Source organism: Lepidochelys kempii, chromosome 1, assembly GCF_965140265.1.
Source record: "Lepidochelys kempii isolate rLepKem1 chromosome 1, rLepKem1.hap2, whole genome shotgun sequence".
Lineage (NCBI taxonomy): Eukaryota > Metazoa > Chordata > Testudines > Cheloniidae > Lepidochelys > Lepidochelys kempii.
In genome coordinates, this window is record NC_133256.1 from 159964728 (window position 1) to 159981809 (window position 17082).

The window sequence follows — 17082 nt, forward strand, 5'->3', positions numbered from 1 at the left end:
CTTCTATCATGGAACAGATAATATTTATCTAAGTAGACTTACAAATGTAGCCAACTGCTGTATTATTAAGAACACTACATTTTTGGAAATAGAACATATGCAGTACTGTACCACTTGAGCCCAACAAGCTAACACTGAATACTGTATTTCTGCCTATTATATCATTTTAAAGGCCTTGTTTGGGAAGACATAACTGCTTTGGAAATGACAGGCTTACTTCCTAAAGAACACTGCTGGAACTGTCATTGTCCAGTAAAAAAATGCATCCACACCAGTGTCAAAAGCCAACTGATATTTATTTACATCCAATACTTTAAGACTCTGTTGTTTAGGTTATCGCTGCTCCAGCCACTGAAAGATATCACTTGAAAAATAAAACTGCAGCAGTAAGAGAAATAGATTGACTATGTAGTTTGATGCTGAGCTGATTTTAAATGAAATGTAATGTTTCTTTTGATATCCAGCTCTGAGTATTAAAATCTTCTGGGTTTTATTGGTATCTTAACATTGGGTTTTACAGTATTTGATTCAATTTCTTCTGTTTGCTTGGTCGTATTCTTATAGTTCTGTTAGCTTTTTTACCTTTTGTGGAGTTCCTACTCAGTCAACTGAAAAATAGTAGTCAGCAGCCACAATATAGAATAACTACACTTCTGAAATTTATTTTTATTGAGTTGTAAGTTAAAACAAAAGTATATGGCTGTGGGAAGAGCCACTTTTCACAGTCTTCTTGTATTCAGATGTTTTTAAGGAATATGAGCAGTAAAATATTGATGTGCATAATAATCTGATATGAAAATGGTAACAATTCAAATGTTTTTAAGGCATCAAATATATTTTTGCAGAATGTTGGTATTTTCAGAGCCAAAGATAACACCAAAAAGAACTGAATTTCACATATTTTGCCAAAAATGGCATCAGAAGCAGTTTTTTTCACAATGAGAATTGAATTTCAAAGGGGTGGGAGGTGTGGGGGTTATGTTTGTGTGTGACTTTTGTGGCAAGTCTAATAATGAATGCTTCTGACAGACTGGCAATTGTAATCAACCATTTTTCCTATGTGTATAGAAAACACACAAGCCTAGGTCCTACATCTTCCAGCAACAGTTACTAGGCTTTTTATAAACTAAATTTGAACCAGGTCTGAGACATGTCCATATCCAACTGTGCTCCAAAAACAGTTACTATAGACACAGAAGACTTATGTTATTCTGTCAACTTAGCACTACTGAGCAAGCAAACTGTATAGTTATAGGAGTAAGAAATGGAGTCTGTTTGCAGCAGCAAAAAATGCCCAAATGTTAATATATCACCAATTTCTGCAAGTACTTTAGCCAATCCATGTGCTTATCATGTTTGTTGAAGTGGAGGGGAGAGAATGAAATCAGTACTAGTTAAAAAAAACTTCAGCTCCTCCACATTAATGATAGAATTTACTTTTGTATAAACATATTCTCCAAAAAAACCTAGGGGATGATCCATCGGTCAAGACTTTAAAAATGGACTAGATGAACTACCTAAAATATACCACAGGGAGCAATCATGTATTGGCAGGGGAATAAAATAACTGGCCTAATATGTCTTTTTTTTATCTCTAATTTCTATTCTTTCAGAGGGCTAGAGTAATTTGGCTTTATTTAGTTATTGCTATAGTGTTGTTCAGTTGTAACTATTACTTTACCTCACTGAATGTGTGCTCATATACTTCTGGAGAAAATACTCATTCATGCACATTTAAAATTGCAACTTTGAAGTTCACTTTCCAGGAATGTCTACGTGACTACAATTTGACAACTTGTACATTTGTTAATAGTGAACACAAAAGGAGAGCATGTATGGCCAGTGTGAATATTTGTAGACATTTCTGTGCAATAAGAGTGATTATTTTTTCATTATGTGATGTTTTACATTAGATATACAGAAAAAAGCCCCAGTTGCCAAAGAAAAAAAATTAATCATTTTCACTGTTGTATTCCCTAGAAGATAATAAGGTGATAAGTAACAGTCAGCATGGATTTGTCAAGAACAAGTCATGCCAGATCACCTCCTAATAGCATTCTTTGACAGGGTAACAAGCCTTGTGGATGGAGGGAAGCAGTGGATGTAGTATATCTTGACTTTAGTAAGGCTTTTGATACTGTCTTGCATGATCTTCTCATAAACAACTTAAATGGAGCTACTATAAGGTGGGCACATAACTGTTGGAAAACAGTTTCCAGAAAGTAGTTATCAATGGTTCACAATTAAGCTGGAAGGGCATAATGAGTGGGGTCCCACAGGGATCAGTTCTGGGTCTGATTCTGTTGAATATCTTCATCAATGATTTAGATCAGTGGTTTTCAAACTTTTTTTTTCTGGTGACCCAGTTGAAGAAAATTGTTGATGTCCATGACCCAACAGAGCTGGAGATGAGGGATTTGGGATGTGTGAGAGGCTCAGGGCCAGGGCAGAGGGTTGAGGTGCAAGGGTGAGGGCTGAGGGGTGGGGCCAGGAATGAGGGCTTCAGGGTGTGTGAGGGGGCTCTGGGCTGGGGCAGGGAATTGGGGTGCAGGAGGGGGTCAGGGCTCTGGGCTGGGGGTGCAGGCTCTGTGGTGGGGCTGAGGATGAGGGGTTTGGGGTGAAGAAGGGGGCTCTGGGTTTGAGGGGGGGCTCAGGGCTGGGTCAGGGGATTGGGGCATGGGCTTACCTTGGGTGGCTCCCAGTCAGCGGTGCAATGGGAGTGCTAAGGCATGCTTCCTGCCTATCCTGGTCCTACGGACCACACTGCACCCTGGAAGCAGCCAGCAGCAGGTCCGGCTCCTAAGCGGAGGCGTGCAAGTGGCTCCGTGTGACTCTCGCCCGCAGGCACTGTCTTCCCCCCTTTCCCCCCCAGCCAATGGGAATGCGGAACCGGTGCTCGGGGTAGGTCAGTGTGTGGAGTCCCGTGCCCCCTCCCCCTGCCTAGGAGCCAAACCTGCTGCTGGCCACTTCCGGGGTGCAGTGTGGTGTCAGAACAGGTAGGGACTAGCCTGCCTTAGCCAGGCAGCACTGCCAACAGGATTTCTAATGGCCTGGTCGGTGGTGCTGACCAGAGCTGCCGCGACCCAGTGCTTTATATTCTGTGACCCAGTATTGGGTCGCAACCCGCAGTTTAAAAACCACTGATTTAGATCATGGCATACAGAGTACACTTACAAAGTTTGCAGACAGTACCAAGCTGGGAGGGATTGCAAATTCTTTGGAGGATAGGATTAAAATTCAAAATGCTCTGGAAAAACTGGAGAAATAGGCTGAAGTATATAGGATGAAATTCAATAAGGACAAATGCAAAGTAATCCACTTAGAAAGGAACAATTAGTTGCACACCTACAAAATGGGAAATGACTGCCTAGGAAGAAGTACTGTGGAAAAGTGATCTGGGGGTCATAGTGGATCACAAGCTAAATATGCGTCAACAGTGTAACGCTGTTCCAAAAAAAGCAAACATAATTCTGGGATGTATTAGCAGGAGTATTGTAAGCAAGACACAAAAAGTAATTCTTCCGCTCTACTCTGTGCTGATTCAGTCCCAACTGGAGTATTGTGTCCGGTTCTGGGTGACACATTTTAGGAAAGATATGGACAGTTGGAGAACGTACAGAGGTGGACAACAAAGGTGACTGAAGGTCTAGAAAACATGACCTACGAGGGAAAATTGAAAAAATTGGGTTTGTTTAGTCTAGAAAAGAGAAGCCTGAGAGGGGACATAATAACAGTTTTCAAGTGAATAAAAGTTTGTTACAAGGAGGAGGGTGAAAAATTGTTCTACTAAATGTCTGAGGATAGGACAAGAAGCAGTGGGCTTAAATTGCAGCAAGGGAGGTTTAGGTTGGACATGAGGAAAAACTTTCTAACTGTCAGGGTAGTTAAGCACTGGAATAAATTGCCTAGGGAGACTGTGGAATCTCCATCATTGGAGATTTTAAAGAGCAGGTTAGACAAACACCTGTCAGGAATGTCTAGGTAATACTTAGTCCTGTCGTGAGTGCAGGGGACTGGACTAGATGACCTCTTGAGTTCCCTTCCAGTCCTTTGAGTCTATAATTCTGTGGTTACTGCACTTTACAACGAGAACTGAGGCGTGCCTGATTCCAAAACCCATGTACCATCAAACTTTGGGAGTGTTTTAAGTCTGAATCTTGGTCTGGATCCAGATTGATCAGTTTAAGCCCATCTCTAATGAACGTTAAGATTTGAAATTATGCCGCCTGATTGAAGCATTTATAATTTTAATCGTTATTTTCCTGTTCATTCTAAAAGTGCAGTTGCCCCAAACCACCATTTTGTGTTTTCATTCAAAATTGTTTGGCAGGAATGAAAAGAGAAGGATATTTTATGTGGATAATGTACCATGAATGTATTCAGTTCTAGCTTGGAGTATACAAAGAGAATGAATGGCTTGGAAATTTGGTCCAGATCCTGCAAACATTTATATATGTGCTTAAGCTCTGTGCATGAGAGTGGTCCCATTACAGTCAATGGGACAACTCATATGTAGGACCCTACAAAATTCACGGCCATGAAAAACACGTCATCTGGTCTCCCTCTGTGAAATCTGGTCTTTTGTGTGGTTTTACCCTATACTGTACAGATTTCACAGGGGAGACCAGCATTTCTCAAATTGGGGGGTCCTGACCCAAAAGGGAGCTGCAGGGAGGTTGCAAGATTATTTTAGGAGAGTCATGGTATTGCCACCCTCACTTCTGCGCTGCCTTCAGAGCTGGGTGGCTGGAGAGCGGCGGCTGTTGGCCGGGCGGCCAACTCTGAAGGCAGCGCTCTGCTAGCAGCCGTGCAGAAGTGAGGGTGGCACTACCATTCTATGCCACCCTTACTTCTGTGCTGCTGCTGGCGGCAGCTCTGCCTTCAGAGCTGGGCTCCCACCCAGCAGCCGCCCCCCTCCAGCTCCTCATCTCTGAAGGCAGCGCCGCCACCAGCAGCAGCACAGAAGTAAGGGTAGCAGTTCTGCAATCCCCCCCCCCCCACACAATAACCTTGCGACCCCCCCTCCCCAACTCCTTTTGTGTCAGGACCTCTACATTACAACACGGTGAAATTTCATATTTAAATAGCTGAAATAATGAAATTTATGATTTTTAAAATCCTATGACCGTGAAATTGACCAAAGTAGACTGAATTTGGTAGGGCCCTACTCATATAGGTAAAGTTAATCATGTGCATAACTGTTTGCAGGAGTAGGACCTTAGTTTGCCATTTAGACAGAGTTATTACTGGCAAATAAGTAGTGCTTAGTCACATGAGATTGGTGTAATAGGTAACTATAAACAGTAAAGATGTTTATTTGATTTAAAATAAGGTCAAGAATTTCTCTTGATTCAAAAGGCTTCAATTAATACAAAGGAATTCATGTTGGACAGTCATTTGTAGAGTTTTTGATTTGTTGAAAGTCTTACCATGGTACTTGGGTACCATGCCCAAGCGTTTATGGCAAAGCTTGACTCTTCCAAAATGGTTTTGCTGTAGGAGGATTGTGTGCTGAAAAGATGATGACATCCAGTACTGTTTGAAAGAGCACTGGTTTCCTTTATATTTCATTCCTGGAAGAGGGGTATTGTTTTAAGTTGGAGCTGTAAGGAATTAGATGCAAAATATGATATAAAAGATGATTTTGTCCATGGTACCACATAATCAAGATGTGTTTTGGTATTAACAGAATATCAGGATTGGGCACCTTCAGCTGAGTTTGAGTACTAGCCGGCACAGCCTTCTGGCAGATTAATCAGCTGGGTTGTGGTAGGACAGCCTGATTGGCCAGTCCCCACCCCACTCATTGGCCAACGGGAACCAGCAGGCCTGCTTTGAAGCTCAGCAGTTGCTGGCTACTTAATGCTTTGTCCTACAGCTGTGACTGTGGTTGCTCCTGTCCTGCATTAGCTTTTGCCTTGCTCTGGTTCTGCTCCAGCCTTTGCTTCTACCCTGATCCCGAGTCTAACTCTGACCCTTGCCTCTGGTTCCTGACTGGGGTTCTGACTCCTGGCTCTGGTTTCCAGCTCCCTCGGCCTTGTTCTAACTATTGAGCTGGACTGCCAGTGCCCAGGCCTGACCCAGAAGAGTTTAAACTCAACCAAAAGTTCCTTTGTGCCATATGTATTAAGGTTCAAATCCAGAAAAGACACCATTAGTATTAGCTTTTTATGGAGTGAAAATATGGAACATGGAAAACATGGAATGTTCTTTTTCTCAGAGAAGCAGAGCCTTTGCTTTGCTTGGTGTACTTGTTTTCCTTCGTGACAAGTGGATATCTCACTGTTTAGCATTTAAGGGTGGAGAAGCTAAACAAGGAGCCAAGTAAGGGTTTTTTTAAAAAAAGATTTTTAACTTAACAGTATATCTATTCATATCCAAAAGAGAGGTTATGGATGTTTTCAGAAAGGTCAGAGCTTAACTTATCTCTTTGCAAGGGCAAGACTAATTGCCATTTACATAGGTTTTTACTTGACTTTTTTGCTTTACTATTCATTAAAAACAAGTACTTGTAATAGTAGCCATAGCAACACATTGTGCAAATGCTACCTCAGATGAGCATGGCTTGTTTTTAAAGGAAAATACTTATAAAACACCAATAGTTAAAATAAAGGCTGTATTTTTTTAAGAGCCAAATTCTGTTTTCAGCAGCCTGGCCTGCAAATGTCTGGTGTTTTTCTGGCCGCCTGGATATGATCCATTCAACGTGTTTCACTGCTGTGGGGGAATTTCTGGAGTCATATTTCAAGAAAGGTATTTAAGTCCTTTCTCTCTTTCCTGCAGGATCCTTTAATTTGGATCCCTCACTTGGTTTTCTGAGGACAGCAGTTATGGATATGTAATAATGGGGTTACTCCATTTATCGTGATAGACCCCCAGCTGGTGTAAATGGGTGAAGATCCACTAAAGTCAGAGCAAGGTTGACTTGCATCAGCTGAGGGTCTGGCCCACGTATGTCTATGTGGTTCAAAATTTTCTTTTTGTTGGATGATAAAACAAGAAGAGAGGGATAAATGTCTTGGGGGGGAAAACGTTTATTTTTGATGTTTTGTTCCGGGTACTTTTCAGCTGTGATCTTCAGAGTAGTCATTATCAGATGCAGGATTCACTGACATCTGAAAAGTTCCAGTGTAGTAGAGACATTTGTTGATTATATTGTGTGCTTTAACATTTGAGAAGTTGAAGACAAAAGGGATGCTTTATCTCCTAGGTCAATGGTGGCACTTTTTTTGGAGACTTGTCAAGAAACATTCTAAACCGTGGGCCACATTCTGCGGGTATACACCTGTGCAACCTCATTGGCGAGGACCAGGTTTAGCAGTGAATGTGGGTGAAGTGCAGTATTGACAGTGCTCCACAGTTTGGTTCATTCATGTGACCCCCAGTCTGCTGGTGGTAAAGTCTGGTACATTATCCCTCCACTGTACCTCCTAATGCCTCAGATGGAGGTATCTTACATATTAGTTACTTACATGTAACTCACCTGTCAACACAGGTGAGTTACAATGGTTATCTTGGCATTATTACATGTATCTGGATACTGGTTCCTCCTTACTCTCAGAGATGAGGTTACGCTTTACATCCATTTTACATTCAGGACTGAGACATAATTATTGACATAGAGATTACAGCAGTAAAACACCTTTCTTTCTTTCTTGAACACCAGTCTCCCCCTCTCATCCCCAAGCAAACATCATCTTGGTAAAATAAAAGAGAGATAATGGCTTCTGTGTGCTGTAATTGATGAACTTTCAGCATTTCTGAGCAAATCCAAGATCTTTGCCAACAGCCAGATGGAAAACAATGCTAATGACATGTTCAAAGGGAAGCATGTTATTTTGATAGGAGATGGTCTAGAGACTTTAATCTCTATTGTTCGGGGGACAAATAGCATGGATAATTCCTTAAATACAACCACTTTTAAACAACAATTATCTCTTTCATAAACAGGAAGGGGCATACTACAAAGTACTTAATGCATTTTTAATGCACTGGCTAGCATGTATGTTTTCCACTGTCCTGTGCTGGATGGAATCAGATACTTTCAAATGCTATTACAACTGATGGAGGTTCTCCTTCAGCTCATATTGTAGAAGACTGTGGTTTTGAAGCCAAAGGGGATGGAGTCTGTTGGGGGCTTATTCCTTCCTTCACCCACTCACTTCCTTGGTCCTTCTTGCATGAACAGAGAGCAACAATACCCGAAGTCCAAAGGTGCAAACAATTCAGTGTTTATTGGGGTGAACTTCCAGCAAGCATGATTCCAGTTTCCTTCCTTAGTATCCTCCTTCCCAGCTCTGACACCACAGAGCCTTACACCTGTGTCCCTGTTCCCATTCCTGCCCTTAGCTAAACATGATTCCAATTTCCTTACCCACATTCCCTGTTCCCATCTCCCCCTTTAACTAAACATGATTCCAATTTCCTTACCCACATTCCCTGTTCCTATCTCCCCCATCCATACCCCCACACCCACTCACTTCCTGATTGACTGCAGACTATATAGTAAAACTTGAATTCTGCTTAGCTATACCTTAACCAATCATTTTCCTGAAATTTAACTAACCAATCCTAACATATTGTAACATGATTATGTAACCAATTATATCCCACCACCTTAATTAGTTTACACCCAGCAAAATTAATTATACAGCAGACAGGAACAATCACAGAACCAGACAGAGATTATACAGACAAAGAATAGCAAAGTGGGAACTATAATGACAAAACAATACAGAAGTGAGGATTTCACATCCCACCTATTGATAAGAGAGTTCTTGACAGACAGGATGCTATCAAACTAAGTTTCCTTTTACATCTTCTAGGCACTTCCCTTTCTCTGGAGGTGATAGGCACTATCAGGACAGGATTGTATTTCTAACAGCCCAATAGCACCTTCTTTCAATGTGACTAGTTTGGAATGTGAGGAGGTGACCGGTCGCTTCCCAGCTTATGGCTGCCTCCGCTGCTTAGCCAAAGGCCTTAGCCTAAGCACAGGGCCTCAGACTGTCACAGTAAGAGAAGGACCTTACACTGGCAGACAGTGATTTTGATTCTTTCTTTTATACCTCTGGAACTAGCCAAGTGATAAGAATACACCTAAATTCTTAGAGTACAGGCCTTTACCGACAGGCCTGAATATCTATATCCTAACAGAGTCTGACTGGGATGGCTAAGCTGTGGGGAGAATGAACCGTGGTGAGGGAATAAGAGAGAAGACTGAGACAGGGACAGGCTGCAGGGGAGTGGGAGGAAACTGCTGCATTAATAATGTAGGATTCTGTTCTTTACTCCCTGGAAGCAGAAGGGGTCAGGAGTGAGGTGAACAGAGGCAAAGGGGACTGCGTCCACTAGAGCACACTTCCTTCCAGAACCTGGAATGCAACCCCGGATTCCTGAGTCTCATCATTCCTGACAAACTATGTGTCTCGTCCTCTTCTAATGCACGGCCACTGTTTTCGGTGACAGCATTAGCTCACATGGCAGGGGTTTTGCTGTGAATCTAAATGTTCCAGCCCTGCTGATGACCCATGTGGGTGTCAGTATGGTTCCACATGATAGAAATTCTGTTGGTTTTTTTAGTTTGCTTTTCTAAATATGTAAGAAATTACACACACAAAAAATGTTAAAAAACATTAAGGTCACAAAGTCAAGCAATCAAAAGTTAGCAAATGCAACAATTAAGGCTGGATTGGGACCTGTGGGCAACATAGGCAGAGGAATGTCTAGTCTGAAATGCCACTGCATTATGGCTCCAAGCAGCTTAATAACTGTGGGCTGGCTTCAGGACTTATTCAGGTTTGCACATAACTACTAGCAGAAATTTAGACCTCTACAGGGTTAGCAGAAGCTCAGCAGTGTTTTTGAGAATGTCTGTGGCACCTAAAATTTGGACGTAGGTGCCTACAGTGAATCTAAGCCTTAGCCCCTGTATTTGCAACCTAGCAAACCCCTCAGTCTATCCAGTTTAGCTCTGACCTTCCATGTGCCTTGGGCAGTCCCTCCATTGTTTCCAGCTGTCTTTACTACATAAAAGGGGCTCAATTCTTTTTCCCATTGAGTCCGAAAGAGTGCTTGGCACATGCATTAACTTTAACGAGGTGTGTGATTGTCTTTGGATTAAAGACTGATTTAATGGCAGTCATTAGCACCTGCTCTCATAACAGTAAGGTTTTGTGAAACGTTGAAATCTGCTATTTCAAATTCAGGAAAATATTATTTTAAGTGAAATGCTATTACTAAATGAAATAAATGTGGTCCATTAAGGTTATTCCATGATGAACCAGCACAACTTTTGTTTCATTATACCCTTATTCTGGATGTAAGTTTTCCAGAAACCAAAAATCTGGTAAAGGTAACATATGCGAATAATACCCTCTAAGAATTCTGCATAACTTCAGAATTCCTATATCCAACAGAGCTACCACTGTTTTCTAACAGTATAAAACCTTTAATACTAGGGATCCTGTTTATAAAGAATATGTTGTTGTTTATTGACTCCTGATTAAAACAAATATACAACTCACATCTGTATGCATACATGTTCTTATTACTCCTCATCAACAGGGAACATTTAGGGATAGGAAAGAACATTTGGTCCCTGAAGGTGACCATTCCCATATCTCACATAACTCTTCTACCATGGGGCCTGATCCCCCAAACCCGGCTCACATGAATGGTCTTTGCTCAGGTACATGGCTGCACACTGAAGTCAATAAGACTGCTCAAGTCAGTGATCCTTGTTCAGGAGCCAGCCCATCATTACAAAGTGCAAGAGTCTCTACTCTCAAAAGCACAAAGAGCTGACGTTATGCTTCATGTACACAATGGAAGAAAAATGAGATCACAGAAGAGAACCTTGAAAAGAGCACTGATTAGAATAAGGAGTCCGGTGGCACCTTAAAGACTAACAGATTTATTTGGGCATAAGCTTTTGTGGGTAAAAAACCACTTCTTCAGATGCATGGAGTGAAAATTACAGATGCAGGCATTATATAATGACACATGAAGAGAAGGGAGTTACCTCACAAGTGGAGACCCAGTGTTGACAGGACTAATGCGATCAGGATGGATGTAGTCCACTTCCAATAATAGATGAAGAACAAGGAAAATAACAGAACACCACTGGCCATCACGTACAGCCCCCAGCTATAACCTCTCCAGCACATTATCAACAATCTACAACTTATCCTAGAAAACGATCCCTCATTCTCACAGACCTTGGGAGGCAGGCCAGTCCTCGCTTACAGACAGCTCCCCAACCTGAAGCAAATACTCACCAGCAACTATACACCACACCACAGAAACACTAACCCAGGAACCAATCCCTGTAGCAAACCTCATTGCCTACTCTGTCCTCATATCTACTCTAGCGACACCATCAGAGGACCCAACCACATCAGCCACACCATCAGAGGCTCATTCACCTGCACGTCTACGAATGTTATGCATGCCATCATGTGCCAGCAATGCCCCTCTGCCATGTATATTGGCCAAACCGGACAGTCCCAACGTAAAAGAATAAATGGACACAAATCTGATATCAGGAATGGTAACATACAAAAGCCAGTAGGAGAACACTTCAATCTTCCTGGACCTTCTGTAACAGATTTAAAAGCAGCTATACTTGAGGGGAGGGATAATTCAGTGGTTTCAGCATTGGTCTGCTAAACCCGGGGTTGTGAGTTCAAACCTTGAGGGGGCCATTTAGGGATCTAGGGCAAAAATTGAGGATTGGTCCTGCTCTTTGAGCAGGGGGTTGGACTAGATGACCTCCTGAGGTCCCTTCCAATCCTGATATTCTATGATTCTAACAAAAAAGCTTCAGAAACAGACTTCAAAGAGAAACAGCAGAACTAAAATTCATTTGCAAATTTAACACCATTAATTTGGGCTTGAATTGGGACTGGGAGTGGCTGGCTCATTACAAAAGCACCTTTGCCTCTCCTGAACTTGACACCTATTCTATTATTGGGAATGGACTACATACAGCCTGATTGAAGTGGCCCTGTCAACACTGGTTCTCCACTTGTGAGGTAACTCCCGTCTCTTCATGTGTCATTATATAATGCCTGCATCTGTAATTTTCACTCCATGCATCTGAAGTGGTTTTTTACCCACGAAAGTTCATGCCCAAATAAATCTGTTAGTCTTTGAAGTGCAACCGGACTCCTTGTTGTTTTTGTGGATACAGACTAACACGCCTACCACCGATGCTTGACACTGATTAGAATGGAATCCAATAAGGCCATGTCTACACCGCAGCTGAGAGGTGTAATTTCCAGCATGGGTAGATAGATGCACTAGCTCTGCTCGGGCTAGTGCACTAAAAATAGCAATGTGGCTGCAGAAGCACATGTAGCAGCTTGGGCTAGCCTCCCAAGTGCAATCCCCCCCAACTCCCTGGGTATGTACTTGGGCAGCTGGCACACAGCGAAATGCAGCCACACTGCTCTTTTTAGCATTCTCGCCCCTACAGAGCTAGTGTGTGTGCACCTCCCTACTTCTGTGCAGACATACTCTAAGGGGCTGATCCAAAATCAGACAAAGTCAAGGGAAAGATCAGATCAGGCTTCAAGTGCAGAGCCATTAAATTCATTTAATTAGAGAAACTAAACAGAGAAGTGAACTTTTGGCTGGAAACTCCCTGATTTGCATTTACAGCATCAGAAAACCAGTCGTACTTTTAAAATTCTCTCCCTTAACTGTGTTCTCGCAGCATTCTAGCCAATCCACTAGCAGAACATGGTACTTCTCAACAGACGACATTAACTCAGAAGAAAATATACTTGAATTTATTACATGATAATAATACACAAAATAACAAATGCACACAACAGAAGCAATTATATAAGTAAACATTTAACTCCAAGATTGATTTTTTAAATTGCTAATAACTTAAATCAAAGAGAAAATAGGGATAATTTTACTAATGGCATCTAATCAGTGCCTTAATTTTAAATACATAGCCATAGAGGTCAAAATGCATAAGATCTCATGCAAGTACAGAAGTGGAACCAGAATGAATAAGAATTCCTCACTTGACCAGAGTCCTCTAATTGGGAAGAGCTTAAACACATGGAGTAAGAGACCTTGGATGTACATAGTTCTCTCTAGATTTCTCTCTAAGAAGGATGCATTTATAAACAGTCTTTCAAAATAAGTGCAAGCCCTGAACTGATGTAGAAATCTGATGCTGTGTCTCCTGTTGGCCTGAGACCTTTCTTTCTGAGAGGCCACCTGTCTGAATATGCCAATTGCCCAGATACAATCAGGAGAGGGGGGTTCCCCTTAATTCAAAAGGGAGGGGGGTCCAGTGGTGGAGCATTCTCTTTGAGGGGCCTTCAGCTCTGCTACAGTCTTCCTTCTGATCTGAAATAGCCCTTGTCTGCTAGTCTTCCAGGCGCACTGCAAGGAACCTCTACGGCATGGGCTGTTGTGGAGGTTGGGCTTTGATGAGGGTTAGATCTGCAGGGGATGGGGAGGGGAGTTTTGTGTTCTGTTGGCTGTATGATTGTATTTGTTTTTGTAGCTTATGGCAAGAGTGTCCCATTTTACTTTGTATAAAAATCTTAAGGAACTAAAATGGATACACGGTCATATTTATCCATTCCACTGGTTGTCCTGCCCAGGGGTGAAAGTAAGTTAGAGGACTTACCGGTAGGCCGGAGTCCTGAGCCTGAGCGTGGCCTCAACCGGAAGAGGCAGGGCCTTAAATCCCCGGGCTCTTTACATCTTGATTTAAAGGGCCCGGGGCTCCAGCTGCGGTAGTGGCTACTGGGAGCCCCGAGCCCTTTAAACCACCCCCGAGCTACCAGCTGCAGAGGCGGCTGGGAGCCCGGGGCTCGGGGGCGATTTAAAGGGCCCAGGGCTCCAGCTGCCACTACCGCAGCGGAGCCCTGGGCCCTTTAAATCACTGAGGAGCCCTGAGGACTCCTGGCTGCTACCGCTACCCCGGGGCTCTGGGCTCTGGAAGAGCTTTAAAGGGCCTGGGGCTCCACTGTGGTACCAGGGCTTCGGCAGCAGGGCTCCGATGGGGATTTAAAGGGCCGGGGCGGTAGCGGCGGCTGGAGCTGCAGGGCTCTTTAAATCCCTGCTGGAGCCCCGCCGCCGCTACCCAAGGGCTTTAAATTGCTGTCTGGGAAAGCCAGTCCCGGTACGGCGCACTGGCTCTTCCCTGTATGCAGTACCGGCTTACTTTCACCTCTGGTCCTGCCTCACGTTTTAACATGAATTATATGTTGGAGTTATACAAGGGTTGCCAGTTGATACAGAAGCAACCCTCCTATTAAGTTGCCTGCAGGTATCCCCTAAAAACATTTTAAAGTTCCTTCCACCATGTCTTCTTTTTAAATAAAAGCAGAAGAAGGAAAAAAAATCCACCTCAATGGGTCTCAGTGCTGGTGCATCTGTTTGCAGAACTGGTGGCACTGAGAAGGTAATAATGCAAGTCTATAGTCAAGCAACACAAAACTATATGGATTTCCATTCACATGCATGGAATACATGAAGCATGTTTTCATCAAGGCTAGCACTGACAGAATAATTCAGAGTGGATTTCTGCTATGATGGGCTTTAAGGGGGATCACATTTGTGGGGGCAAGTGGACTTTTGTGTTGGCTGTTTAATTTTATTTGTTTTTACAACATATGACTGGGCACCTAGAGCTTTGCAAAGGTGCCCCTGTTTTCTTTTGTATATATTGAAATAAATCATAATATCTGGTGAATTTAACCGCTTTTTCTGTTCCTTTATGTACAATCTTTGTGTGTGCAGATTTCAAAACTGATTTCTGTCAATGGTCTTTGCATTTTCCACATGCATCTTAGAGACACACATGATTAATATGATTTTGTTATTCCATGATTTTATGGAAGAAAACATAGTCATCACTGATAAAGTTTGCAGATGACACTAAAATTAGGAAGTGGTAAATAATGAAGAGAGGTTCTCTATATTATTATCATTGATTATTTATTTGTATAATTGAAACATGTAGGGACACCAGGACCAGGCATGGACCAGGACCCAACTGTGTTAGGTGCTTTACAAAGACAGAACAAAAAAGACACTCCGTGCCCCAAGGAGTTTACAATCTAAGTATGAGGCAGGAGACAACAGATGGAGACAGACTACTGGGGAGTGAGTACAAGGAAACAATGGAACAAGATAGCTGTTAGATCAGCGCAGATTTTTTTAATCTTTTTTCATTTGTGGACCCCTAAAAATTTTCAAATAGCGCTGCGGACCCCATTGGAAATCATGTTCTGCCTACCCCTAAGGTAGCACAGACCACAGGTTGAAAACCACCTGATCAGAGGGAAATTTCATTTAGGAACACTGAGTTCAAGGTTCCTTTGGGCTACACAGGAGATATTTCCAATTATTCCGATATAATTATACAAGCATAGTTGAAGTGCTATAGTTATATTTGTATAAGTCCCCCACCTGGATACTCTTATTCCAGTATAAGAGTGGCTATTTTCAGTTTATTTTAAGCCACTTCCAAAATGACATAAACTAAGCTGGAAAAAGGTCATCTTGTACCTACATAAGAGCATCCATGCCGGGAGTTACACCAATATAACTATAGTGCTTTAACATTTTATCTTATACCAGTGTAACTATCCTGTATAGACTAACCCTAAGTCAACAAATATGCTTTCTTCAGCTACTATTTCATTCCTCTCTTTCCACTGAATCTACCTCATTTTGTCGTGTGAAGTCTGTGGATGTAGTGGTCTACATGGGAAGAACAGTATCTGAGACGAGTACTTTAAGATATGCCCCAATCTCTAGATTCATTTGTCTTCAGGGTTTTCTGAAAACACATTTTCCTTACAGCTTTCATAAGATCACAAATCATGAGCCATTTCTCAATGAAACGGACCTGTCAAATATGAGGAAACAATAAGGGCTGGTATAAAAAGTGAAAAATATTAATTCTTAAGAAAGAAAGAGAGTTCTTTTTATGTGGTAAACAGGTAGGGGACCTATATCCCAGCAAATGCCCTTGATGTCTTCCTTTCCAGTGGTAATCCCTATTCTTTTGAAAAGCTAATAAAAACGGTGTATGAAAGAAATTCCTGCGGCTGTGCAGAACTCACCCTCCTAGGGAGAGAGCCAGATGTGCTAGTTAATAATCCAGCAAACATCCAAAGCTAGGGTAGGGATCACTTGGTATCACCTAAACCAGACATTCTGTGTAGAGAGAATGCAATATTGCAAGCTGGTCACATTCACACCAGAGACGTGCAGTCTTATTTTTTTTAATAAAGGGGGACACAGACAGTCAGAGACAGAGACAGTATGTCTGTTCTGAGGAGCAGCAAAGTAGCAGCACACTCTTCCACATGTGCATTAGTCTGTCAGCATGGATTCTGTTATCCAGATGTTGGGATGGATCCTATGGCAAGGATTGTGAGGGAAAAATCTTTAAAAAGAAATCAAATTCCAATGGTGAAATTAAGGTTACCAGACTTTTAAAAATACAATAGTGTAATTTTAAAGAATGCTCTGGGTTTTTAAATTTTATTACTAATTCTACACAGTACTTATTATTGTTATTATTTGTGTATCTTTCTGTGCATCTTCCAAGTACAAATTCATTTTCCTTTAGCTTTAACTTAAACTTACCTATCAACTTTAACACTGGCATGCCTCAGGATAAGCAATGACATACGCTTTTTTAAAAATGTTTCAGATCAGCTCTAATAAACTGAAGAATAACTTGTGTTATTTTGCCAATTGGGTCCAGAGTTGACAAAGTACATGTTCAAAACTTGTTGGGATCTCTTCTGGTCCCCCTCCACCGATTCCTAACCCAACATGACCTCTGTTTTCACTCAAATATGTCCGTTGTAAATCCAGAAATATATTTGAAGTGACAATCAAAATAAATCAACATAAATTAAGCTTAAATAAATAAATAAAATTTACTTCTCCTCCCCCCATTAGATGGAAATCTAAATTACTGATGGCGTTTGTAATATATTTGTAATTTGAAAGCAAGGGCTTTGAGTTACTAAGTATAATATGTGTTACATACACACAAATAATGTTTATAGAAGTGTAGGGTGGTCA

General features: G+C 41.9%; 1 protein-coding gene across 3 annotated transcripts in view; it reads left to right on the top strand.

Annotated features, from left to right (window-relative positions):
• Positions 1-17082, top strand: part of ERG (ETS transcription factor ERG) — a 204860-nt gene that overhangs the window by 67094 nt on the left and 120684 nt on the right. The gene's annotated exons all lie outside the window — the stretch shown is intronic.